The 27,082-nt window shown below is 41.4% G+C and overlaps 1 protein-coding gene and 1 long non-coding RNA gene across 7 annotated transcripts in view; one reads left to right on the plus strand and one right to left on the minus strand.

Annotated features, from left to right (window-relative positions):
• Positions 1 to 24,990, minus strand: part of LOC103888957 (uncharacterized) — a 75,803-nt gene extending 50,813 nt beyond the window's left edge. The window contains exon 1 of the long non-coding RNA XR_653330.4: positions 24,676 to 24,990. This is a non-coding gene — a long non-coding RNA (uncharacterized LOC103888957). The remainder of the gene's footprint in view (positions 1 to 24,675) is intronic.
• Positions 24,807 to 27,082, plus strand: part of HORMAD2 (HORMA domain containing 2) — a 95,771-nt gene continuing 93,495 nt past the window's right edge. Inside the window, exons 1-2 of one of the 6 annotated variants that reach the window (XM_024239754.3) lie at positions 25,010 to 25,038; positions 25,765 to 25,809. The gene's annotated coding sequence lies outside the window, so the exon portion shown is untranslated. Of the gene's footprint in view, positions 25,503 to 25,764; positions 25,810 to 27,082 lie in introns of all 6 variants that reach the window. The other 5 variants (XM_009234250.4, XM_054543316.2, XM_054543317.2 and 2 more) reach the window with 5 other exon arrangements.

Below are 27,082 nucleotides of genomic sequence, written 5' to 3' on the forward strand. Positions count from 1 at the left end.
GAAAAATTCCTAAGTATGTGGAAATTAAACAACACATTGGAATAAACAATGGATCAAGGAGGCACTCACCAGGGAAGTTCAAAAATATCTTTAGACAAATGAAAATAAAAAAGATCAAGAATCTGGCCAATGATTCCAAGGATGATCAAGTTTAGTGAAAAGAATGAGATTTGTAATAAGTTGATCTGAGTTTGAATCTCCAACTTTACCACTTACCAGTTGTGTGTCCTTAGACAAATATTTCAAGCTCTCAGCAATTGTTTCCGAACCAGTTTAAGAATGGGTATAATCATAATTTCCCCATAAGATTGTTGTAGGATCCAATGAAATAACACATTAAATGGGACCTTATAAATTGGAAGGCTTGAATTGTCACTATTCTTTGCCCTCTCTGCTGCCTTTCAGCTCTCACTGTCACCCTAATTGTGGTTATTGCTCAGGTGCTCTATGTCATGTGTTGCAGCTGGAAAACAGAATTTCTTTTTCTTTTTTTTTTTTTTTTTCTGAGACAGAGTTTCACTCTTATTGCCCAGGCTGGAGTGCAATGGCACAATCTTGGCTCACTGCAACCTCCGCCTCCCAGGTTCAAGCGATTCCCCTACCTCAGCCTCCCAAGTAGCTGGGATTACAGGCATGTGCCACCATGCCTGGCTAATTTTGTATTTTTAGTAGAGACGGGGTTTCTCCATGTTGGTCAGGCTGGTCTGGAACTCCTGACCTCAGGTGATCCGCCCGCCTTGGCCTCCCAGAGTGATAGGATTACAGGCCTGAGCCACCGTGCCTGGCCCAGAAAACAGAATTTCTTACCCACAAGGACTGTTCTCTTCTTATAGCTGTTAATGCTCATGTTGCAAAGAGCAGAACTTAGAGCATTAAACCAAGATTGTAAAACTTGATTGAGTCCTGGATTTGCTATACACAATGTGTAGTCTGCACAGGTCCAGGTCCATAAATTTTTTTTTTTTTTGAGACGGAGTCTCACTCTGTCGCCCAGGCTGGAGTGCAATGGCACTATCTCGGCTTACTGCAACCTCCGCCTCCCAGGTTCATGTGATTCTCCTGCCTCAGCTCCCGTAGCTGGGATTATAGGCCCATGCCACCACATCCAGCTAATTTTTGTATTTTTAGTAGAGACGGGGTTTTACCATGTTGGTCAGGCTGGTCTCGAACTCCTGACCTTGTGATCCACCTGCCTTGGCCTCCCAAAATGCTGGGATTACAGCCGTGAGCCACCGTGCCCGGCCTGGTCTATAAACTTCTAAGTATTTTCTCATTTGTGAAAAAGCAAAAGCAGGTTAGGCATGGTCGCTCACACCTGCAATCCTAGCATGTTGGGAGGCCGAGACAGGCAAATAACCTGAGGTCAGGAGTTCGAGACCAGCCTGCCCAACATGGTGAAACCCCATCTCTACTAAAAATCCAAAAACTAGCCAGGTGTGTTGGTGCATGCTTGTAATCCCAGCTACTTGTGGGGACTGAGGCAGGAGAATCGCTTGAACCCAGGAGGGGGAAGTTGCAGTGAGCCAAGATTGTGCCATTGCCCTCCAGCCTGGGCAATAGAGCAAGACTCTGTCAAAAAAAAAGAAAAAGAAAAAGAAAAAAAAAGCGAAAGCAATCTGTGCACTGCCTGTCTCTGAGGGTGGTTGTGCTGATCATCTGAAAGCATGTATGGGAAAGCTTGCTTAAAATGTGATTATTATTATTGGCCCATCTGACATGTGGTAGCAAAATAAAGGTTGAAAAAATACATCATAAATATACCTCAGCCCACAAAGATCAACCTTAAGTGGACATCTTCAAATAGAATATGTAGGGACCAAGGGAAAACTTCCCCTTTCCCCTCTGAATGTTTACTGAAAATCAACTGACTAAAGGCAGATTAATAGGAGAAAAGGCAAACAAATCTATTAACGTGCATGGGGAGAATCACAGAGTGATCACCCCACCACGGAAAAGGGAAATGAGGAAGTGTGGATGATGTTGGGGGGATAGTAAATGATTTTTTAGGGAATTCAATGGACTTGAAGAACATATAATGGCCTGGAACAAAGTCCGTTGGGCCCACAGAGCAAACAATGGTTTGTGACAAAAGTCTGTCTAGCTGTGTTGACAGACTTCAGTCTTTCTTCCTGAAATTTAAGTTCAGTCAATGAAAACTCAGGGAAGTGACCAGAGGCAATTATTTTTTTCTTTGGTGGGTCCAGACTTTAGGCAGATAAGGAAACTTTATCCTGTGCTTAGGGAGAGACAGAAAATTAGGCGACAGTAGTTGGGGGCGGTAGGTGGGGGAGGTAGAAAGAGAGGGGAAGATCTGAGAGACCTTGAGAAACTACTTTTTCAGTTCAGCATGTCAAAGCACTGTATTTTGGGGCATCAGTTTCCCAGCACCGGCAGAAAAAAGTTGGTTTCTTTAATGAAGACCAATGTTACTAAGAACTTTAAAGACACAGCGACAATGTTACCTAGAATGTTTCATAAAAGTCCTTACAATCCTTTTAAACTTCCCAAGTAAAAATCTTTCTCATTTTTTGGTGACTATTCTGAAACTACCCTCTCTAAGACTCCAGGATCACACTTAACCCTCTCTGAGCAGATGACCCCTCTATAAAAGGGGAGATAATATCCTTATACTCTCTCTCTTTCATCTGTCTTATAACACCTATACCATATCAATACATCCTTAGCACCTTCAATCCTGTGTCAGAAAATAAAGGCCCTCTAATTGTACACAAGGCAGGTCTTCCTGATCAAAGTCCCTCTTGCTTCCTCTAGGACTTTATGCTCTCAGTTACTCCCCACACTATCCTATATGCAGTCACTCCTTTGAGACAAGGTTTTTCTCAGTATACAAATATGGGCAAGTCTCTCCAAACCTAATCAGCCTTGCATTTTTTTTTAAAACTTTACTTGGTTAGGGAGGATACAATGATTAAATTATGCTTAGAAAAAAGTAGTGATATACAGTTTAAATTGGAAAGGGGGATAGCTAGAAGTCAGTTGCTTGGTTTGGATGCCTCTATAATAAAAGTAAGAAGGAACTAGGATCTGAGTTGGAGTGGTGCCAAGAGAATGAAAGGAGGGAATATTGCAAAAAACATTGTGTAATTAATACTGACAGGTCCTGGAAACTAAATGAATGTGGGATAGAGGGAAAAAGAAGAACAAAATAGAATGCTTTTCAAGCAGAGACTTCTACAGCCACACATAACAAAGAATACAGACTTTACAAAATTAGTTCAGGGAAGTCACTACAGAAACAAATGACAACAACAACAAGCCCTAGGGTGGGGAATATGATTTTCAGATTATTATATGATTTCCACATTACTTAAATTTTCCAATTTTCAACAAAATTCTAAGACATAGGAAAAAAAACAAGAAAGTATGACCATACACAGGAAAAAAAGCAGTCAAGAGAAATAATCTCTGAAGAAGCCTGGATGTTGGACTTAGTAGACAAAGACTATAAATCAGTTCATATATATATATATATTCATATATATATATATGCATTCTATTTTGTTCTTCTTTTTCCCTCTATCCCACATTCATTTAGTTTCCAGGACTGTCAGTATTAATTACACAATGTTTTTTTGCAGTATTCCCTCCTTTCATTCTCTTGGCACCACTCCAACTCAGATCCTAGTTCCTTCTTACCTTGATTATTTTAGAGGCATCCAAACCAAGCAACTGACTTCTAGCTATCCCCCTTTCCAATTTAAACTGTATATCACTACTTTTTTCTAAGCATAATTTAATCATTGTATCCTCCCTATACATTGTGTATATATATATACACAAAGAACTACAGAAAACCATGGGCTAAAAACTTAAAGGAAAACATGAGAATGATATCTTGCCAAATGTAGACTATCAATAAAGAGAAAGAAATTATTTTAAAAAAGAACTAAATAAAAAATATAAATTCTGGAGTTAAAAAGTATAGTAACTGAAATGAAAAATTCACCAGAAGGGATCAACAGTATATTTGAACTAACAGAAGAAGGAATCAGTGAATGTGAAAATACATGATTTGAAGTTATCCAGTTGAGGAGGAATAGGTGAAGGACACTATCAACTGTATCAATATATATGCATAATGAAAGTTCCAGAAGGAGGGAAGTCAGATAAATAAGAAAGAATATCCAAAGAAATAATGGCCAGAAACTTCCCAAATATAGTGAAAAGCATTAATTTACACATCCAAGAAGCTCAGTAAGCTACAAATAGAATAAAATCAGAGACCAATATGTAGATACATCATAATCAAATGATTGATGGTTAAAGACAAAGAGACAATTTAGAAACCAACAAGAGAGAAACAATTAATCACATACAAAGAATCCTCCATAAGATGAATTCATTTCTCCTTGGAAACCATTTAGGTCAGAAGGTAGTGGGATAACATATTCAAGGTCCTGAAAGGAAAAAGTACTGTCAATCTAGAATTCTGTATCTTGAAAAACTATCCTTCAAAAACAAAGGAGAAATTAAGACATTCCCAGATAAACAAAACTCGACCTGCTGTACAAGAAATACTACAGGGAGTCCTTCAGGCTGAAATGAAAGGAAACTAGTCAGTAATTCAAATCCACATGAAGAAATAAAGAACACTTTGGTAAAGGTAACTACAAAGGTAAATATAAAAGATAACACAAATGTATTTTTTGTTTGTAATTTTTTTCTTCTATCTAATTTAAAAGACAATGGCATAAAGCCATACTAATAAAGTGGTGTTAATGGACTTATAATATATAAAGAGGTTTATGTATGTTAAAAAATAGCATAAAGGGGCTCACATCTGTAATCCCAGTAATTTGGTAGACCGAAGTGGGTGGATTGCTTGAACTCAGGAGTTCAAGACCAGCCTGGGCAACATGGTGACATCCAGTCTCTATTAAAAATAACAAATATTAGCTGACTGTGGTGGCGCATGCCTGTAATCCCAGTTACTCAGATGGCGGAAGCATGAGAATGACTTGAACTTGGGAAATGGAGGTTGCAGTGAGCTGAGATTATGCCACTGCACTCTAACCTGGGCAACAGAATGAGACCTTGTTTCAAAAAAAAAAAAAAGCATAAAGGAAGGGACCAGGAATGGAGCTACATAGAAACAAAGTTTTTCTATAATAAATTCATTTTGTAAAATAAATTCACTCAATAAATTGTATTAATCTGAACTAGATTACTACAAATCAAGATGTTAATTACAATCACCAGGAAACCACTAAGAAAATAACTTTAGGTCAGGTACAGTGGCTCATGCCTGTAATTCCAGTATTTTGTGAGGCTGAAGCAGGAGGATCACTTGAGGCTAGGAGTTTTTTTGTTTTTGTTTTAGTTTTGTTTTTGATACAGAGCCTTGCTCTGTCACCCAGGCTGGAGTGCAGTGGTGCGATCTCGGCTCGCTGCAACCTCTGCCTCCTGGATTCAAATGATTCTCCTGATCTCAGCCTCCTGAGTAGCTGGGATTACAAGCAAGCACCACTACACACAGCTAATGAGGCCAGGAGTTTGAGACCAGCCTGGGCAACCTAGCAATATCCATCTCTACAAAAATTTTTTAAAATAAAATTAACTGGTTGGATATGGTGGCTCACACCTGTAATCCTAGCATTTTGGGAGGCTGAGGCAGGTGACTGGCTTGAGCCCAGGAGTTTGAGACCAGCTGGGCAACATGGTGAAAACCTAGCTCTATAAAAAATACAAAAAAAAAAAAAATTAGCTGGGCATGGTGGCACATGCCTGTAGTCCCAGCTATTCAGGAGGCTTAGTTGGGAGGATCACTTGAGCCCAAAAGTTCAGGGCCGCAGTGAGCTATGATTGTGCCACTGCACTCCAGCCTGGATGACAGAGTGAGAACTTGTCTCTAAAAAATAAAATAAATTGCCTGGTGCAGTGGCTCACGCCTGTAATCCCAACACTTTGGGAGGCCAAGGCAGGTGAATGACTTGAGGTCAGGAGTTTGAGACCAGCCTGGCCAACATGGTGAAACCCTCTCTTTACTAAAAATACAAAAACCAGCAGGGTGTGGTGGCGTGCACCTGTAGTCCCAGCTACTCGGGAGGCTGAGGCATGAGAATCGCTTGAACCCGGGAGGCAGAAGCTGCAGTGAGCTGAAATCGTGCCACTGCACTATAGGCTGGGCAAAAGAGTGAGACTACATCTCAAAAATAAAAAATAAAAATAAAATAAAATAAATCTAAAAAGAAAATACTTTTAGAATATATAGGAAAAGAAATGGCAAGAAGTTAAAATGGCACATTGGAAAATATCTACCAAAAAAAGCAGTAAGGGAGAAAGAAATAAAAACACATAAGAGGAAGGAGGAGCCAAGATGGCCGAATAGGAACAGCTCCGGTCTACAGCTCCCAGCGTGAGCGACGCAGAAGACGGGTGATTTCTGCATTTCCATCTGAGGTACCGTGTTCATCTCACTAGGGAGTGCCAGACAGTGGGCGCAGGTCAGTAGGTGAGTGCACCGTGCGCCAGCCGAAGCAGGGGCGAGGCATTGCCTCACTCGGGAAGCGCAAGGGGTCAGGGAGTTCCCTTTCCAGGGGTGACGGACGGCACCTGGAAAATTGGGCCACTCCCACCCGAATACTGTGCTTTTCCGACGGGCTTAGGAAACGGTGCCCCAGGAGATTATAGCCCGCACCCGGCTCAGAGGGTCCTACACCCACGGAGTCTCGATGATTGCTAGCACAGCAGTCTGAGATCAAACAGCAAGTCGGCAGCGAGGCTGGGGGAGGGGCGCCCGCCATTGCCCAGGCTCGCTTAGGTAAACAAAGCAGCCGGGAAGCTTGAACTGGGTGGAGCCCACCACAGCTCAAGGAGGCCTGCCTGCCTCTGTAGGCTCCACCTCTGGGGGCAGGGCACAGACAAACAAAAAGACAGCAGTAACCTCTGCAGACTTAAATGTCCCTGTCTGACAGCTTTGAGGAGAGCAGTGGTTCTCCCAGCACGCAGCTGGAGATCTGAGAACGGGCAGACTGCCTCCTCAAGTGGGTCCCTGACCCCTGACCCCCGAGCAGCCTAACTGGGAGGCACCCCCCAGCAGGGGCAGACTGACACCTCACACGGCCGGCCAGGTACTCCAACAGACCTGCAGCTGAGGGTCCCGTCTGTTAGAAGGAAAACTAACAGAAAGGACATCCACACCAAAAACCCATCTGTACATCACCATCATCAAAGACCAAAAGTAGATAAAACCACAAAGATGGGGAAAAAACAGAGCAGAAAAACTGGAAACTCTAAAAAGCAGAGTACCTCTCCTCCTCCAAAGGAACGCAGTTCCTCACCAGCAACGGAACAAAGCTGGACGGAGAATGACTTTGACGAGGTGAGAGAAGAAGGCCTCAGACGATCAAATTACTCCGAGCTATGGGAGGATATTCAAACCAAAGGCAAAGAAGTTGAAAACTTTGAAAAAAATTTAGAAGAATGTATAACTAGAATATCCAATACAGAGAAGTGCTTAAAGGAGCTGATGGAGCTGAAAACCAAGGCTCGAGAACTACGTGAAGAATGCAGAAGCCTCAGGAGCCGATACGATCAAATGGAAGAAAGGGTATCAGCTCTGGAAGATGAAATGAATGAAATGAAGCGAGAAGGGAAGTTTAGAGAAAAAAGAATAAAAAGAAACGAGCAAAGCCTCCAAGAAATGTGGGACTATGTGAAAAGACCAAATCTACGTCTGATTGGTGTACCTGAAAGTGACGGGGAGAATGGAAACAAGTTGGAAAACACTCTGCAGGATATTATCCAGGAGAACTTCCCCAATCTAGCAAGGCAGGCCAACATTCAGATTCAGGAAATACAGAGAACGCCACAAAGATACTCCTCGAGAAGAGCAACTCCAAGAAACATAATTGTCAGATTCACCAAAGTTGAAATGAAGGAAAAAATGTTAAGGGCAGCCAGAGAGAAAGGTCGGGTTACCATCAAAGGCAAGCCCATCAGACTAACAGCGGATCTCTCGGCAGAAACCCTACAAGCCAGAAGAGAGTGGGGGCCAATATTCAACATTCTTAAAGAAAAGAATTTTCAACCCAGAATTTCATATCCAGCCAAACTAAGCTTCATAAGTGAAGGAGAAATAAAATACTTTACAGACAAGCAAATGCTAAGAGATTTTGTCACCACCGGGCCTGCCCTAAAAGAGCTCCTGAAGGAAGCGCTAAACATGGAAAGGCACAACCGGTTCCAGCCACTGCAAAATCATGCCAAAATGTAAAGACCATCGAGACTAGGAAGAGACTGCATCAACTAACGAGCAAAATAACCAGCTGACATCATAATGACAGGATCAAATTCACACATAACAATATTAACTTTAAATGTAAATGGACTAAATGCTCCAATTAAAAGATACAGACTGGCAAATTGGATGAAGACTCAAGACCCATCAGTCTGCTGTATTCAGGAAACCTATCTCACGTGCAGAGACACACATAGGCTCAAAATAAAAGGATGGAGGAAGATCTACCAAGCAAATGGAAAACAAAAAAAGGCAGGGGTTGCAATCCTAGTCTCTGATAAAACAGACTTTAAACCAACAAAGATCAAAAGAGACAAAGAAGGCCATTACATAATGGTAAAGGGATTAATTCAACAAGAAGAGCTAACTATCCTAAATATATATGCACCCAATACAGGAGCACCCAGATTCATAAAGCAAGTCCTGAGTGACCTACAAAGAGACTTAGACTCCCACACATTAATAATGGGAGACTTTAACACCCCACTGTCAACATTAGACAGATCAATGAGACAGAAAGTCAACAAGGATACCCAGGAATTGAACTCAGCTCTGCACCAAGCGGACCTAATAGACATCTACAGAACTCTCCACCCCAAATCAACAGAATATACATTTTTTTCAGCACCACACCACACCTATTCCAAAATTGACCACATACTTGGAAGTAAAGCTCTCCTCAATAAATGTAAAAGAACAGAAATTATAACAAACTATCTCTCAGATCACAGTGCAATCAAGCTAGAACTCAGGATTAAGAATCTCACTCAAAACCGCCCAACTACATGGAAACTGAACAACCTGCTCCTGAATGACTACTGGGTACATAACGAAATGAAGGCAGAAATAAAGATGTTCTTTGAAACCAACGAGAACCAAGACACAACATACCAGAATCTCTGGGATGCATTCAAAGCAGTGTGTAGAGGGAAATTTATAGCACTAAATGCCCACAAGAGAAAGCAGGAAAGATCCAAAATTGACACCCTAACGTCACAATTAAAAGAACTAGAAAAGCAAGAGCAAACACATTCAAAAGCTAGCAGAAGGCAAGAAATAACTAAAATCAGAGCAGAACTGAAGGAAATAGAGACACAAAAAACCCTTCAAAAAATTAATGAATCCAGGAGCTGGTTTTTTGAAAGGATCAACAAAATTGATAGACCGCTAGCAAGATTAATAAAGAAAAAAAGAGAGAAGAATCAAATAGATGCAATAAAAAATGATAAAGGGGATATCACCACCGATCCCACAGAAATACAAACTACCATCAGAGAATACTACAAACACCTCTACGCAAATAAACTCGAAAATCTAGAAGAAATGGATAAATTCCTCAACACATACACCCTCCCAAGACTAAACCAGGAAGAAGTTGAATCTCTGAATAGACTAATAACAGGAGCTGAAATTGTGGCAATAATCAATAGCTTACCAACCAAAAAAAGTCCAGGACCAGATGGGTTCACAGCCGAATTCTACCAGAGATACAAGGAGGAACTGGTACAATTCCTTCTGAAACTATTCCAATCAATAGAAAAAGAGGGAATCCTCCCTAACTCATTTTATGAGGCCAGCATCATCCTGATACCAAAGCCTGGCAGAGACACAACAAAAAAAGAGAATTTTAGACCAATATCCTTGATGAACATTGATGCAAAAATCCTCAATAAAATACTGGCAAACAGAATCCAGCAGCACATCAAAAAGCTTATCCACCATGATCAAGTGGGCTTCATCCCTGGGATGCAAGGCTGGTTCAATATATGCAAATCAATAAATGTAATCCAGCATATAAACAGAACCAAAGACAAAAACCACATGATTATCTCAATAGATGCAGAAAAGGCCTTTGACAAAATTCAACAACTCTTCATGCTAAAAACTCTCAATAAATTAGGTATTGATGGGACATATCTCAAAATAATAAGAGCTATCTATGAGAAACCCACAGCCAATATCATACTGAATGGGCAAAAACTGGAAGCATTCCCTTTGAAAACTGGCACAAGACAGGGATGCCCTCTCTCACCACTTCTATTCAACATAGTGTTGGAAGTTCTGGCCAGGGCAATTAGGCAGGAGAAGGAAATAAAGGGTATTCAATTAGGAAAAGAGGAAGTCAAATTGTCCCTGTTTGCAGATGACATGATTGTATATCTAGAAAACCCCATTGTCTCAGCCCAAAATCTCCTTAAGCTGATAAGCAACTTCAGCAAAGTCTCAGGATACAAAATCAATGTACAAAAATCACAAGCATTCTTATACATCAATAACAGACAAACAGAGAGCCAAATCATGAGTGAACTCCCATTCACAATTGCTTCAAAGAGAATAAAATACCTAGGAATCCAACTTACAAGGGATGTGAAGGACCTCTTCAAGGAGAACTACAAACCACTGCTCAAGGAAATAAAAGAGGATACAAACAAATGGAAGAACATTCCATGCTCATGGGTAGGAAGAATCAATATCGTGAAAATGGCCATCCTTCCCAAGGTAATTTACAGATTCAATGCCATCTCCATCAAGCTACCAATGACTTTCTTCACAGAATTGGAAAAAACTACTTTAAAGTTCATATGGAACCAAAAAAGAGCCCGCATCGCCAAGTCAATCCTAAGCCAAAAGAACAAAGCTGGAGGCATCACACTACCTGACTTCAAACTATACTACAAGGCTACAGTCACCAAAACAGCATGGTACTGGTACCAAAACAGAGATATAGATCAATGGAACAGAACAGAGCCGTCAGAAATAATGCCACATATCTACAACTATCTGATCTTTGACAAACCTGAGAAAAACAAGAAATGGGGAAAGGATTCCCTATTTAATAAATGGTGCTGGGAAAACTGGCTAGCCATATGTAGAAAGCTGAAACTGGATCCCTTCCTTACACCTTATACAAAAATCAATTCAAGATGGATTAAAGACTTAAATGTTAGACCTAAAACCATAAAAACCCTAGAAGAAAACCTAGGCATTACCATTCAGGACATAGGCATGGGCAAGGACTTCATGTCTAAAACACCAAAAGCAATGGCAACAAAAGCCAAAATTGACAAATGGGATCTAATTAAACTAAAGAGCTTCTGCACAGCAAAGGAAACTACCATCAGAGTGAACAGGCAACCTACAAAATGGGAGAAAATTTTTGCAACCTACTCATCTGACAAAGGGCTAATATCCAGAATCTACAATGAACTCCAGCAAATTTACAAGAAAAAAACAAACAACCCCATCAAAAAGTGGGTGAAGGACATGAACAGACACTTCTCAAAAGAAGACATTTATGCAGCCAAAAAACACGTGAAAAAATGCTCACCATCACTGGCCATCAGAGAAATGCAAATCAAAACCACAATGAGATACCATCTCACACCAGCTAGAATGGCAATCATTAAAAAGTCAGGAAACAACAGGTGCTGGAGAGGATGTGGAGAAATAGGAACACTTTTACACTGTTGGTGGGACTGTAAACTAGTTCAACCCTTGTGGAAGTCAGTGTGGCGATTCCTCAGGGATCTGGAACTAGAAATTCCATTCGACCCAGCCATCCCATTACTGGGTATATACCCAAAGGACTATAAATCATGCTGCTATAAAGACACATGCACACGTATGTTTATTGCGGCATTATTCACAATAGCAAAGACTTGGAACCAACCCAAATGTCCAACAATGATAGACTGGATTAAGAAAATGTGGCACATATACACCATGGAATACTATGCAGCCATAAAAAATGATGAGTTCATGTCCTTTGTAGGGACATGGATGAAATTGGAAATCATCATTCTCAGTAAACTATCGCAAGAACAAAAAACCAAACATCGCATATTCTCACTCATAGGTGGGAATTGAACAATGGGAACACATGGACACAGGAAGGGGAACATCACACTTCGGGGACTGTTGTGGGGTGGGGGGAGGGGGGAGGGATAGCATTGGGAGATATACCTAATGCTGGATGACGAGTTGGTGGGTGCAGCGCACCAGCATGGCACATGTATACATATGTAACTTACCTGCACATTGCGCACATGTACCATAAAACCTAAAGTATAATAACAATAAATTAAAAAAAAAAAAGTGCTGGAAAAAAAAAAAGACCTCTGAAAAATGCACAGCATTATTAAAATGTAAGGAAGTATGTTAAATGAAATCTTACTAGTGGTAGGTTATAATTTCAGCCAAGTCAATACTTTTTGAATGTGATCCTATCTTGAAGCGTATTAAGTATTTATATAATTTTTTTTGAAACTGTATATAGGTCTTAACACAGTTCCATTAACATTTCATACTTAACCCTTAGTTCAAGTTTAATACCTTATTGAATCTTCATTCTAATGTTCATGAACTCTAATTTTCCAGTTTTGTGTGTTTGTAAATGTTATAAATAAATATACTTATATCAAAGCCAAAAAAAAAAAACACATAAGACATATAGAAAACAAATAGCAAAATTACAGACATAAATCCAACCTTGTTAGTAATGGATTAAGCACTCCAATCAAAAGGCAGAGATTGGAAAAATGGATAAAAACAACATGATCCAACTACATCCTGTCTATAAGAGATACAGTTTATTTCATTTATTTTAATCTTTTGAAATGATTCAATCTTGTTCTGTTGCCCAGGTGGGGTGCAGTGGTGTGATCACAACTCACTACAACTTTGAACTCCTGGTCTTAAGCAATCCTACCCCAGCCTCCCAAGTAGTTGGGACTAAAGGCACATGCCACCCCACCCAGCTAATTTTAGAAAGTTTTTTTAGAGATGGGGTCTGTATTGCCCAGGCTGGTCTTGAACTCCTGGGCTCAAGCGATCTTTATCTCTCTCCCCACCCTTTTTTTTTTTTTTTAAGAAACAGGATCTCACTCTGTCATCCAGGCTAGAGTGCAACAGCACAATCATAGCTCACTGCAGCCTCAAAATCCTGAGCTCAAGTGATCCTTCCAACTCAGCCTCCTGAGTAGCTGGGACTACAGGTGCAGGCTACCAAACTCAGCTAATTATTAAGTTTTTTTTTTTTTTTTTTTTTAGAGACAGGGTCTTATTTGTTGGCCAGGCTGGTCTTGAACTTCTGGCCTCAAGAGATCCTCCCACTTCAGCCCCCCAGAATTCTGTGATTACAGGAGTGAGCCCCCACTCTGGGCCCATCTGGCGTTTTTATTATTGCCAAAGAAAAGAGCTGGAGTAGCTATACTTATATCAGACAAAAAAAGACTTTAAAATGTGTTACTAGACACAAAAAAAGGACATTTAATAATGATTTTAAAAGTCAGTCTATCAAGAAGATACAGGCTGGGTGCAGTGGCTCATGCCTATAATCCCAGCACTTTAGGAGGCCGAGGTGGGTAGATCACTTGAGATCAGGAGTTTGAGACCAACCTGGCCAACATGGTGAAACCCTGTCTCTACTAAAAATACAAAAATTAGCTGGGTGTGGTATGGGGTGCTTGTAATCCTAGCTACTCAGGAGACTGAGGCAGGAGAATCGCTTGAACCCGGGAGTTGGAGGTTGCAGTGAGCCAAGATCACGCCACTGCACTCCAGCCTGGGCAACAGAACAACAACAACAAAAAAGAAGATACAACAATTAGAAACAAATATCTACCTAACAACAGAGCCTCAAAATACATGAAGCAAAAAATAAATAAGAGGAGAAATAAACAATTCAACAGTACTAATTAGAGAAATAATACTTCCCTCTCAAAAACAGGTAGAACAACTAGACAGAAGACCAACAAGGAAATAGAAGACTTGAACAACATTACAAACTAACTAGATCTAAGGAACATCAATAGAACTTTCCACCCAAAACCAGCAGAATATACATTTTCTCAAGTGCACATGGAATAGTCTCCAGAATAGACCATATGTCAGGCTATAAAATAAGTGTCAATAAATTTAAAAGGATTGAAATCATACAATGTATATTCTGTCACCACAAGCAATATCACAATAAATCAACAACTGGAGCAAATTTGGGAAATTTACAAATATGTAGAAACCACACAACACACTCCAAAATACCTATTAGGTCAAAGAAGAAATCACAAGAGATACTAGAAAATACTTTGAAGTGAATGAAAACAAAAACACAATGTAGCAAAATTAGGGCTGGGCACGGTGGCTCAGACCTGTAATCCCAGCACTTTGGGAGGCCGAGGCTGGTGGATCACCTGAGGTCATGAGCTCGAGATCAGCCTGTCCAACATGGTTAAACCCCATTTCTACTAAAAATACAAAAAGTAGCTGGGTGTGGTGGCATGCACCTGTAATCCCAGCTACTCGGGAGGCTGAGGCATGAGAATTGCTTGAACCTGGGAGATGGAAGTTGCAGTTAGCTGAGATTGCGCCACTGCACTCCAGCCTGGGTGACAGGGAAAGACTCCATCTCAAAAAAACAAAAACAAAACAAAACAAAACAAAAAAACCCCACCAAAAACAATGTAGTAAAATGTATGAGATGCAGCTAAAGCACACCTAAGTGGGAAATTTATAGCTGTAAATGCTACATTAAATAAAGACCTCAAATAAATTACCTAATCTTACATTTTAAGAAACTCAAAAAAGAAGAGAAAACTAAATCCAAAGCAAGCAGAAGGAAGGGAATAAAACAGATTAGAGTAGAAACAAACAAAATTGAGAATAGAAAAACAATAGAGAAAATCAATAAAACCAAAAGTTGTTTCTTGGAAAAAAAAATCAACAAAATTGACAAATCTTTAGCAAGGCAGACTAAGAAAAAAATTAGACTGAAGTTACTAAAATTAGGATTGAAAGAGGTACATTATTACCAACCTTACAGAAATAAAAGGGATTATAAGAGAATTTTATAAATAATTGTATGCCAGCCAGGAGCAGTGGCTCATGCCTGTAATCCCAGAACTTTGGGAGACCAAGGTGGGTGGATCACTTGAGGCTAGGAGTTTGAGACCAGCCTGGGCAGCATGGCAAAACCCTGTCTTTACCAAAAATACAAAAAAAGATAGCCAGGCGTGGTGGTGTGTGCCTGTAGTCCCTGCTAATTGGGAGGCTGAGGCATGAGAATTGCTTGAACTGGAAGGTGGAGGTTGCAGTGAACTGAGATCACGCCACTGCACTCCAGCCTGGGTGATACAGCAAGACTCCATCTCAAAAAGAAAAAAAAAAAACAAAACTGTATGCCAACAAATTAGGTAACCTAGATGGAATGGACAAATTCCTATAAAGACACAAACTACTGAATGACTCAAGAAAATATAGATAACCTGAATAGGCCTATAATAAGCAGAGATTGCATTAGTAGTTAAAAACAACAACAACAACAACAACAACAAACCTTCCACAAAGAAAAGCCCAGGACCAGATGGCTTCACTGGTGAATTCTACCAGATATATAAAGAAGAATTCACACTCTTCCCAAAAAATAAAAGGGGAGAGAACACTTCCCAACGCCTTCTATGAGACCGGTATACCAAAACCAGAAGAAAGAACATCACAAGAATACTACAAATCAATATCCCTTATGAATATAGACACAACACTCCCCCCAAATAGTGGCAAACTAAATCCAACAACATATAAAAAGGAATATATGCCACAAACCACATGGAATTTATCCCAGGATTGCAAGGTTGGTTCAATATATAAAAATCAATTTAACATACTAAGAATAAAGGATAAAACTCACATGATCAATAGATGTAGAAAAAGTATTAAACAAAATCCAATATCTTTTTTTTTTTTTGAGATGGAGTCTCTCTCTGTCATCCAGGCTGGAGTGGCATGATTTCTGCTCACTGCATCCTCTGCCTCCCAGGTTGCAGTGATTCTCCTGCCTCAGCCTCCTGAGTAGCTGGGATTATAGGCGCCTGCCACCATGCCTGGCTAATTTTTGTATTTTTAGCAGAGAAGGGGTTTCACCATGTTAGCCAGGCTGGTCTCAAACTCCTGACTTCAGGTGATCCGCCCGTCTTGGTCTCCCAAAGTGCTGGGATTACAGGTGTGAGCCACTGTGCCTGGCCAAAATCCAATATCTTTTTATGATAAAAAACATTCCACAAACTGGGACTAGCAGGAAATGCCATTAATATGATAAAGGGCATCTACAAAAAGCCCCAGTTAACATCATACTTGTTGGTGAAAGACTGAATGCTTTCCCCTAAGAAAATTCCTTATCAGGAATAAGACAAGGATATCTGCTCTTGCCACTTCTATTCAATATTGTACTGGAGGTTCTAGCCAGGGAAATTAACCAAGAAAAATAAATAAACAGCACCCAGATTAGAAAGGAAGAATTAAAACTATCTTTATTTGCAGATGACAAAATCTTGTCTATAGAAAACTCACAAAAAAATTGGTGAGAACTAATACAAGTTCAGCAAGGATACAGGATGCAAGATTAATATATAAAAAGCAATTATTTTTCTATACACTAGCAATGAACAATCCCAAAATGAGATTAAGAAAACAATTCCATGTATAATAGCATTGTTAAGGACTGAATTATGCCCTCCCCAACCCCAATTCATATGTTGAAGCCCTAACCTCCAATGTTATTATACTTGGAGACAGGACCTTTAAGGAGGTAATTAAGGTTAAATGAGGTCGTAAGGGTGGAGTAGTAATCCAAGGGGACTGGAGTCCTTATAACAAGAGGAAGAGACATCAAAGACATCTCTCTCTCCACATATGCACAGAGAAAAGACTATGTGGAGACACAGCAAGAAGGAGGCAGTCTGCAAGCCAGGAAGAGAGGCCTCATCCAAAACCAACTCTGCTGGCACCTTAATCTTGGACTTCCAGCCTCTAGAACTGTAAGAAGATCAGTTTCCATTGTTTAAGCCACACAATTTGTGGTATTCTGTTATTGCAGCCCAAGCAAACTAATATAAGCATCAAAGAAAATAAAAATCTTAGGAATAAATTTAACCAAAGAAGTGTAAGACTTGTACACTGAAAACTATAAACATTGTTGAAAGAAATTAAAGAAAACCTATATAAATGGAAAGATATCCATATTTGTGGATTGAAAAACAATATTATTCAGATAGCAATGCTCCCCAAATTGATCTACAGATTCAATGTAATCCCTATCAAAATCTCAGTTGCCTTTTTTGGCAGGAAGTAACAAGTTGATCCTAAAATTCAAATGGAAATGCAAGGGACTCAGAATAGCCAAAACAATCTTGAAAAAGAAAAAAGTCAAAAGATATACTTCTTGGATTTCAAAATGGCCAAGAAGCAAATGAAAAGATGTTCAACATCATTAGTCATTAGGAAAATGCAAATCAAAACCACAATGAGATATCATTTCACAGCCAGTAGGATGGCTGTAAATTTTTTTGAGATGGAGTCTCACTCTGTTGCCCAGGCTAGAGTGCAGTAGCGCAATCTCGGCTCACTGCAACCTCCGCCTCCTGGGTTCAAGCAATTCTCTTGCCTCAGCCTCCCAAGTACTGGATTACAGGCATGCGCCACCACACTTGGCTAATTTTTGTATTTTTAGTAGAGACGGGGTTTCACCATGTTGGCCAGGCTGGTCTCAAACTCCTGACCCCAGGTGATCCACCAACCTTGGCCTCACAAAGTGCAGGGATTACAGGCGTGAGCCACCACACCCAACCTATAACTTTTTTTAAAAGGGGAAAATGATGAAGCAAAGATATGGGAAAATTGGAACCACTTATACGTTGCTGGTGAATGTAAAACAGTGTAGTTGCTTTGGAAAGAGTTTGACCATTTCTCAAAAAGGTAAACATAGAGTTACCATGTGACGCAGCAATACTGCTCCTAGATATATATCCAAGAAAAATGAAAACGTATATCCACACATAACCTTCTACATGAATGTTCATAGAAGTATTATTCTTCACAGCAAAAAGGTGAAAACCTAAATGTCCGTCAACTGATAGATGTATAAAATGTGGTAAACATGGAATACTTTTTAGCCATAAAAATACATGCTACAGCATGAATGAATATTATACTTTAGTTATGAAAGAAGCCAGATACAAAAGGCCATAGTGTATGATTTCATTTATATGAAATATCCAGAGTAGACAAATCCATAGAGACAGAAAGTAGATCAATGGTTGACAAGGAATAGGGGAGGAAGGAATGGGGGAATGACTGCTAATAAGCATGGGGCTTCTTTTGGGGGTGATGCAAGTGTTCTGGAATTAGATAGTGGTGATGGTTGCACAACTTTGTGAATCAGCATACTAAAATATGCTGATTTGTATATTTTAAAGTGGTGAATTTGATCTATATGTTTAATAAAAAATACTTTTTTTTTCTTTTAAAGAGACAAGGTTTTGCTCTGTTGCCCAGACTGGAGTGCAGTGGCACGATCACAGCTCACTGCAGCCTCAACCTCCTGGGCTCAATCAATCCTTTTGCCTCAGCCTTCTGAGTAGCTGGGACTACAGGTGCATGCCATGATGCCCAGCTAATTTTTGTATTTTTTATAGAGATGGGGTTTCACCATGTTTCCCAGGCTGGTCTCAAACTCCTGGGCTCAAGCAATCCTCCCTCCACACCCTCCCAAAGTACTGGGATTACAGGCATGAGCCACTGCACCCAGCCCCCAATGCCTCTTAAAACGGTAAATCTTTCTGTGCTGTGCATTAATGTGACTGAGGTTAACATTGCCCCTGGCACGTTTAAGAACATGGTTTCCACAGAAATCTGGCTTTTTGGGAGGAAGACAATTTCCTTAGATGTAAGTTCCAGCAAACCTGTAAAGGAGGACTTCTTCCAAGTCTCTTTCTCCCTTCCATTTTTAAAGGTAGGTAGGTAATTTTCCTGTGATGTCTTACACTTTCCAGCTTTTAACCTTTCTTTTGGCAGGAAGAAACTGGCCTTTGTTTGTTAGTTTAATGAGAAGAGGTGTAAGAAAAGTCTGCCTCAGATTTCTTGTGTTATTGTGTTCAGTTTATGCAAAGATCATAAGTATTCTGATCTTAAATTTGGGACCTTCGCAATCAGAGATCATCAGTATTTACAAATTTAACTTATCACGAAGTTATATCAACTAAGGGAAGAAAAACAAACCCCTCATGGGGCTGAGCCTTCAATATGGTTGTATAGGAATTCTAAACCATTTTTTAGGTAACCGTCATTTTCCAAGCAACAAAAAGTGTAGAAAATAAAGGGCCTCAAATTATAGGCTGTCAATAGTGTGGAGCATTTTGTACATCACCTCATCTAGATCTCTGTGCAGATGTACCAAGTAGTAATCACGGAAAACTAGTTTAAAGTCGATTTCATTTGAAACTTCTATTAAGTGATAATCATTACGGGAAATAACATCATTTTACACATCAACAAAACTTCACATTCAGAAGACAGAACCAAGTAGCTAAATAGAACATTTCCATAATGCCTGAGAATTCAATATCTTTCTTGACATCATTTCTTAGTCTAGGCACCCAAGCAGGCAGCAGCTTGTCACTTACAGCCCCTGTCATTTCCTGTTCTAGTTCATTAAACCCTAGGCTTTCCCCAGAAACTCACAACCCTCATGGAGATCCTTCTGCCAGTCAGAACAGATTCATTTGAAGGAGGCAGAAATTGATATGCAGCTCTGAGTGAGGATGAAGGCCATAATAAATTGCCACCTACACATGGAATTATATTTTGTAGGATGACAGTATGTGGGCAGAAGCAGCAGGAATTATGTTTAGGCCTTATAGTTGGGGACTTATTTCATATTGACTGCTTTCTCCTTCGCTGCCAAAGGATGGATAAAGTTCAGAAGCTACAGCTAGGTTGGCAACTCTTTACCTTTGCCTTTCTTTCTACAAAATACCCCAAATAAGCTAGCAATATAGCCAGTTCACATGCAAAGGCTTGAATCAAAACTACAGTTCTCTAAATCATTTTGCTTCTCTTTTCTCGGTGATGCTTAAAATTCTAGGATTTCAGAGTCACGTTCATAAATACATTTATAAGCACCACCGACCATTCCCTGCAATCAGATGGCTACTGCGTGCTCCAATGGAAACCAGAATAAAAAGACATCCCGACATAGAAATGAGCACTTAAAATAAGGCAGCTGAAAAAAAAAAGCCACATTTAACTACTTAACCTTACTGAGGAAGGGGACAAAGATGAGGGAGGACTCTCTCTACTCAGCTTTTCTCTTAATCGTAAGTGAGACACTTGGAATTGCAAAAGCAACATCTAGCTTTCAGAAGCATGTTGCTGCCAGGAGTGGAAAGAAAGGATCTTACACCTCCTTTTCTCTCTTCGTTCTAAAGTGGTGGGCAAAATGTCTCCTTTTATTGGTTTGTGGTATTCTAACCATTGCCAAAGAACAAGTAAAGAAAATGATATACACATGCTCTCCTCCTAAAAATGTCACCTCCTTTGTAAAGCTGTCTTGATTCCCAATTCAGAATCTATAGCTTCCTTCTCTACATTCTATCATATACTTTATACCTCCATTAGTATTACAGATCTCCCTCTCTCACTAAACTGTAGAATTCCATAGTTCGGGGACCAAGTTATTACCTCTGTGATCCCTGCAGTGCAAAGCAGAGTACTTTATTAATGGTAGGTACAAAATAAATGCTTGATGAATGAATGTGGTGGTGTCAACTTCATAACTGGACATTATGCTTTTCAGAGTTCCAATAAATGTTGAAAACAAATAAAGAAACTACCCTTCCTACTTAGCTGCTCCCTCCGTCCCAATCTCTTTTTCTCTATATTTGGTATCACGATTGTGTACATTGAAGAGGGAGACACATCTAATGGGAAATATCCGCCTGGGAAGATATTTTATATTCAATATTTCTATTTTGATAACCCTCCAATGAACCATTTTTTTGGGGAGGATTTCCAAGGTTAAACTGAACTTGATGAGCAGAGTTCTGATCATTTTAGGTAGGCAAAAGATAGCTCTGCTGGCCAGGCGCAGTGGCTCACGCCTGTAAACCCAGCACTTTGCGAGGCCGAGGTGGGCAGATCACTTGAGGTCAGGAGTTTGAGATCAGCCTGGACAACATGGTGAAACCCCGTCTCTACTAAAAATACAAAAATTAGCTGGATGTGGCGGCGCATGCCTGTAATCCCAGCTACTCAGAAGGCTAAAGCAGGAGAATAGCTTGAATCCGGGAGGCGGAGGGTTGCAGTGAGCCAGGATCGCGCCACTGCACTCCAGCCTGGGCGAGAGAGTGACACTCCATCTCAAAAAAAAAAAAAAAGATAGCTCTGCTTCCTGTGACACAGTGCACTGTCAGATGCCTCGGAATAAACTATAAAGGTCTAAAAACTGAAAGCATGACACCAAGACTCCCCTAAGCAGGTGCTGCCTATATGAAATGATCAAGAAGAACAAAAAAGAAACCCTGAATTCTTTTTAACTAACAAGGAAAAATGGTCCTTAGCCCTCAAAAAACAAGGCTCAAACTAGAGACTGATTGGTGACTGACAACTCTTTCAGGTACAGAGTCAGGTGACGTAAATGTGTCTAAAGAGAGAAAGGTCAAATTTAGCCAATGAAAGTCATCTCAAATAAGATTCACTCCTCTATTTTCACCTGTGTCATGTGTTATTTTACTACTGGGATTTGGCAAAACTTCAGCTGGAGACTTTTGACCTTTGTCAAAATTCTGTTTATTTGGAAATTTCTAAACAATGATCAAGTTCTGCCACAATGCACATTTTCTCCTTGCAAAACAAACAAAATGCTTTGACAGGGACAATTCCCAGTCTCTTATCACTGAAAGGTACAAAGGAAGCTGGGAAGTTATTTGAATATCATATAGCACTTTTGAGTTCATTAGGCCATTATCCCCAGGGCTGGATCTAATCAAGATGAAAAAGCACAGGCTCAAAGCCTTTTTAGTTGACAAGAAGCGAGTATTTGGCTTGGGACTTCTGTGTCTGAGTTGTAAGTCAGGTTCACAGAAAAGTAATCAGAAACTAGCCTGACTGGAGACAAGAAAGAGTCTCAAAATAAGAGGTATGAGACCATGGGTTGTATGTGTGACCTGGCCTCTTAAGAAGCTTAGGGACCTTGAGCAAATTACTTATATTCTCATCTGTAAAGTAAAGGACTAGACTTGGAGTATTTCTAAAGCCCCCTGTAACACTATCAATGTTTAATTATCTAATGTTGTTCCTTAAGTAACCGATTCGTTCATTCAACTATTTGAATACCTTCAATGTTCACTGAGGAACAGTTAATTCAGGTATCTATTTGAATACCTTCAATGAACATAATAAAAGAAGTAAAAATAACAGCTCTTGACCTCAAGGAGTTAAGCCAGCGGTAAAGATGAAGGCTTTACCCAACAGCTCCTAGCACAGGGGCCAGGCACAGGGGCTTATTAATCCATTCCTTTGGTCACAAGGAGCCTGCCAAATGATGAGGAAGGAAAGGAGTAAGAGAAACTGCACAGATGCTCTTAGGAGGAAGACAGGGTAATTTATAATTTCAGTCCACCAATGTCTATTGAGTGCCTACTGTGTGGGCCAGCACTGGGCATCCTGGGGCGACTCAGCCAGATCAGGCCTCTGATGACACTTACTTACTTATTCCAGGTGGTAGAGAGAAAAACACAAAACAGGTTATCAAAGAAATGAAATCCAGGGCCGGGCTTGAGGGCTCAAGCCTGTAATCCTAGCACTTTGGGAGGCTGAGGTGGGTGGATTGCTTGAGGTCAGGAGTTCAAGACCAGCCTGGTCAACATGGTGAAACCCCATCTCTACTAAAAATACAAAAATCAGCTGGGCATGGTGACGCACGCCTGTAACCCCAGCTACTTAGGTGGCTGAGGCAGGAGAATCACTTGAGCCTGGGAGATGGAGGTGGCAGCGAGCCAATATCGCGCCACTGCACTCCAGCCTGGGTGACAGAGCAAGACTCTGTCTCACCAAAAAAAAAAAAAAAAAAAAAAAAAAAAAAAAAAAAAAAAATTAGATTGAGAGAAATTCTATGAAAGAAACAGAATAACGAATAACTGTGTTTGCTGGTGGGGTGGACTGCCAATAGTACAGGGCAGAGAGGGGTAAGTCTTTGGATATGATAGTAGTTGACTGAGCTCAGATCTGAAGGCAGAAGAAAATTAGAACAGCCAGCACAGAGGGCCTAGTGATCCAGCCAGAGAGGCTGGTAAATGCGGAGGCTGAGAAGTGCTGGTGCAGACAAACCATCTGTGTGGTTGGAGATTAAAAAGCAGTTACTTCCGGAAAGTATAGGGTGAACGCAGTAGTTCTCAACAGAGGGCAATTTTGCACACCCCATGGGACATTTGGCAAAGTCTAGAGAAATTTTTGGTTGTTATGATGGTGGGGGTGGGGGGAAGGTTGAGAAAACTTGCACTAAAGGAATATTTCAGCCCAAATTTCAGTTTTAGTCATTATGTTCTAAACTCATGTTCTCGCCAGCTTGAATAGTTTTTTTTTTCTTTCCTGCAGAAACAAAATAAGAACAGGTTTCAAGTGGCTCACTCTTTCATCTACTCTCTTGGGAAATCCCCTTGGGTAGGTTCATGGGACTCCAGGAGCCTTTGGAAAGCTCCACAGGATATGAAATATCTACCTAAACAGGTGGGAAACGATCCAAGGAGCCACACCCTCAACTGCTCCCACAGTTACCAGGGCAGAAAAAACTGAGATTAGGGGTAGGGCGCAAAGGAGAATATATTTATGTTTTATTTGCATAATTACAAATTAATGTTAGAAAGAATACAAAGTCAGGTCCAGGGTAGGGATGAAGAGGTCGCAGATGCCCTCAAGTATTGGAAAGCTCTGGCCTTCTGGCCTTATGGCCTTATGTCTTTTTTCTTTCTTTTTTTTTATTTTTGAGACAGGGTCTGCCTCTGTCGCCCAGGCTGGAGTGCAATGGTACGATCTTGGCTCACTGCAACCTCAAACTCCCCCGCTCAATCGATCCTCCTACCTCAGCCTCCCGAGCAGCTGGGACTACAGGCGCACGTCAGGTGGCCCAGCTAATTTTAGTACTTTTAAAAATTTTTTTGAGACGTTGTCTCGCTTTGTCGCCGAGGCTGGAGTGCAATGGCGGAATCTCGGCTCACTGCAACCTCAGCCTTCTGGGCTCAAGCGATTCTCGTGCCTCAGCCTCCCAAGTAGCTGGGACTACAGGCGCGCGCCACCACGCCCAGCTAATTTTTGTATTTTTTGTAGAGACGAGTTTTCAACATGTTGGCCAGGCTGGTCTCGAATTCCTGACCTCAAGTGACACGCCCGCCTCAGCCTCCCAGAGTGCTGGGATCCCAGGTGGAGCCACCGCGTCGCACCCCTCGGGCCTTCTTCTAACTCGGGTCCCTGGGCCCCCCAGGCTCTCGCTTCCCTCTCCTACGCCGCCCCGCGCCCGCCTCAGGCCTCTCTGGGACCCGCCGGCCTGGCGTCCTGGCCCGCCCGAGCCCCAGGGTCCCTCGGGTCCTAACCTCGGCGGGCAGGCACCTCCTCAGGAAGCCCCGGAGCAGGCTGTCGTTGTACAGGTGGCCCAGGCTGGCGGCCCCCGAGAGAAGGTCGCGTCGGGTCAGTGTGCAGCCAGTGGCTGAGAGGCGGCTGCTGAGGGGCCGGGCGGGCTAGGGGCCGGCTAGCCGCCGCTCGCCCCTGCTTTGCATATTCATGAAGTCTAGCGAGGCCGGTCGCCCCGGCCAGCCGTGAACGGGTCATGAATTATTCATGAGGAAACCTCTGGTCCCGCCCAGAAAGGCCTCGTTGACTATTCACGAGCTGAGGAGCGGGTTTGGGCCGGAAAAGGCCGTTGACCCCAGGTGGGAGGGAAGCGTCGACGAGCTGAGGTGAGGGCTGTTGAGACGCGAGGTCTCGGCCCAGAGAGGGCACTCGGGAGTTGTTAGTTCTCTTTCTGTCAAAAAACATTTTTTTTTTTCTTTTCTTATTACTTAAGGCTTTAAGTTGGATTTGAACGTATCATATTTCGTGAGGGCCTAAAGTACTGTGAAGAGAATCGGGAGGGCAGGGGGCAGAGGAGGAAGGCAAAAGGGAGGCGATTTCCCCCAGAACTGGACAGAGAGCACCCAGGTAGTTTTGAAATTCAGATTTTTCTGGACATGAAATCAAACTTGCTGAGCAAGCAGCAGCCATAATGAGCCGTGATGAGGCTGGCAGGGCAGACGACATCTGTGCCCGACATTGGAGGGGGCCGTGTGTGGTGGAGCTTTGCGGAAGTTTATCTTACCTGGGTCAGATTCTCCCCAGCCATTGAGGTTTTCTGCCAGGATCGATGCCTGGTACAGGCCAAGAGGTGAGAGAGGTGGGGACGAGCCACCCCGCCCCCCTTGACCTCAGCTCCCCTTTCACTTTAGTGAGGATTTGCCAATTAATCCCTATGGACTTTAGTTCCCTAAACAGTTCAGAGAGAGAGAGTCTTGAACCTCAGGATTAGCCAATCGCCAAAATGTGTCCGAGTACGCAGAGCACTGGACAGGCTGTGCAGTACATCGTGTACTCAGCTGGTAGAAATGAGGGGTGGTTCTGGCCCCTAAAGGGGTTTTTAATCTCAGCAGGATCATAATCTAATTTCTCCTCCATTGGACCATCAATCTGTTGAGGTAGGAACAGTATTTTACATCTTGTAATCCTGCATGTTGCCTGGCACACTGTAGTTGCCTCATAGATGTTGAATGAATGAATAATTGAAATAGCATGAAAAAGATATTAAAAAGTCAAAAGAGCATGAACAAATACTCGATTAATATAGTGGAAACCATTTACTCTGAATGAGCACAGGTAGGGGAATTACCAGGGCCAAATAGAATTTGTTAAAATGGTGAATAATTTATTGAAGCAAGCTCTGTTGGAAGGTCTAAGTAATTGGGAGAACTTTGGCAAACCAAGTTCCCTTGCTTAGCCTCACTTTCCTTTTCTTTTTTCTTTTTTTTTGTGAGACGGAGTCAAGCTCTGTGCCAGGCTGGAGTGCAGTGACGCGATCTCAGCTCACTGCAACCTCCACCTCCCAGGTTCAAGCGATTCCTCTGCCTCAGCCTCCCGTGTAGCTGGGACTACAGGTGTGCACCACCACGCCAAGCTAATTTTTTTTTTTTTGTATTTTTAGTAGAGACAGGGTTTCACCATGTTGGCCAGGATCGTCTCGATCTCTTGACCTCGTGATTCTCCCACCTCGGCCTCCCAAAGTGCTGGGATTACAGGTGTGAGCCACTGCACCTGGCCCCTTTTCTTTATAGTTTTATGTTTAGGTTTAAATCCATGATCCATTTTGCATTAATATTTGTATACAGTGTGAGATTTAGGTTAAGGTTCTTTTCATTCTCTCTTCTTCCACCCACCCCCCGGATGTCCTTTTGTTTCAGCACCATTTGCTGAAAAAAAGATTCTTCCTCCACAGAATTGGATCTTCTTTAAATCAAAGGGGTTGGAAGATGTCTGTGCTCCCTTCCAGCTTTAGGAATTTATTGAACCCATTTATGTTAACGTACACTTCTTTTGAGTAAAGCCATTCTTAACCACATGCATGTGTAAGGAAGGTAATACAGTTGCATTTCAGAATCCAGCTATTGGATAGTGTTCACCTGATAGAAAAGGGATTTTCTTGTAAAAAATGGTTTTCAAAGATTGAGAAAGATGGGTAGAGAGCCTTCATAAATCAACTATGATTATATTTGGGAAAATGTAATAAAACTTTGGCTTTTGCTTCACTTGGAATGGTTAAAAAAGTGGTTTAGGCCTTAGTAAACTAAACAGCAGCTGGCTAATCTTTATGTGAATCTTGGACGCACACATAGTAGGGGTAAAATAGGAAGTAATTGTGCCACCATATAAAATAGGGCAATTAAAGGTGTGGTGTGGTATCTCACATGTGTAATC

The sequence above is a fragment of the Pongo abelii genome, chromosome 23, assembly GCF_028885655.2.
Source record: "Pongo abelii isolate AG06213 chromosome 23, NHGRI_mPonAbe1-v2.0_pri, whole genome shotgun sequence".
Taxonomy (NCBI): Eukaryota; Metazoa; Chordata; class Mammalia; order Primates; family Hominidae; genus Pongo; species Pongo abelii.